This window comes from Mandrillus leucophaeus, unplaced genomic scaffold, assembly GCF_000951045.1.
Source record: "Mandrillus leucophaeus isolate KB7577 unplaced genomic scaffold, Mleu.le_1.0 Scaffold825, whole genome shotgun sequence".
Classification (NCBI taxonomy): domain Eukaryota; kingdom Metazoa; phylum Chordata; class Mammalia; order Primates; family Cercopithecidae; genus Mandrillus; species Mandrillus leucophaeus.
The window spans coordinates 271,095-272,414 of record NW_012108975.1 but is presented as its reverse complement, the minus strand read 5'-3'; positions in this window follow the sequence as shown (position 1 = coordinate 272,414).

The window sequence follows — 1,320 nt, the reverse complement described above, 5'->3', positions numbered from 1 at the left end:
GGAGGATGCAGTGAGCCAAAAAATCAGACCACTGCACTGCAGCCTGGTCGACGGAGTGGGATTCTGTTTCAAACAACAAAAGATGGTGTTTCTAATGGAGAACATAAATAATAAAATGAATAGATGAGCTAATCACTGGCAGTGATAAGTATTGAGCAGAAAACAAAACAAAATGGTCAGGGCAGGACTTTCTGAGGAGACAATTTAGGAGCTAAGACCTAAATGACAAGAGGGAGCCAGCCAAGCCAACCATGGGGAGGAAGAACATTCTAGACAGAGGATAATGGGTGTGAAGGCCCCGATGCTGAACTGTGGCTAATGCTGAAGCGTGGCTGTTTGAGGAACAGGCCAGGAGGCTTCAGCATGTTAAGTAGGGGTTTGAAGTTGAATTTAGAGCATTAAGCAGGAACCTAATCACGTTGTTTGGATTTGTCTGTTAAGTGCAAGGCAAGATAATGAAGGGTTTGGGTTTTTGTTGTTTTGAGATGGGGTCTCACTCTGTTGCCCAGGCTGGAATGCAGTGGTGCAATCAGGGCTCACTGCATCCTCTACTTCCCCAGGCTCACTAAGTCATCCTCCCACCTCAGCCTCCCAAGTAGCTGGGACTACAGGCAGGCGCCACCACACCAGACTAATTTTTGTATTTTTGTAGAGACAGGTTTCGTTGTATTGCCCAGGCTGGTCCTGAACTCCTGGGCTCAAGTGATCCTCCCGCCTCAGCCTCCTGAACTGTTGGGATTATAGGCATGAGCCACTGTGCCCAGCCATTGGTTTATTTTTTTTTTAATCAAACTATTTTATAGAGAATGACTTGAAGGGAGCAGAAATGGAACAAAAGGAGCTGTAGAACAATACAAAGTTATTGGGCAAGTTCATGGGGTATATGGTGGTACCTGGACTAGGCTGGTTGGTGTGGAAATAGAAATTGAAAGATTTCAGGATATTTTCCTGAGGTGCAGGTGTGAAGAAAGGTAGTAAACAAGATGAATCCCAGGTTTTTTCCTTAAGCAATTGAGAGGATGGTGATACCATTTAGTGCAAGGGCAAAGATGATATATGATTGGAGTGACTCCAAAGCCTCTACTCAGACTCCTAGCCTCTCCCACCACTGCACTGAAAATCTCACATTACACAATCCTTGGGAATCAAGATTTGGTTAAATGCAAGTGTTGACTTCATCATATTAAAAAAAAAAAATAGGACACTAATAAGTATAAGCCATTTCAAAACAATGAGATAAGTGTTACAATAAAAGGATGTTAAAGGCCAGGCACGGTAGCTAATGCCTGTAATCCCAACACTTTGGGAGGCCAAGGTGGG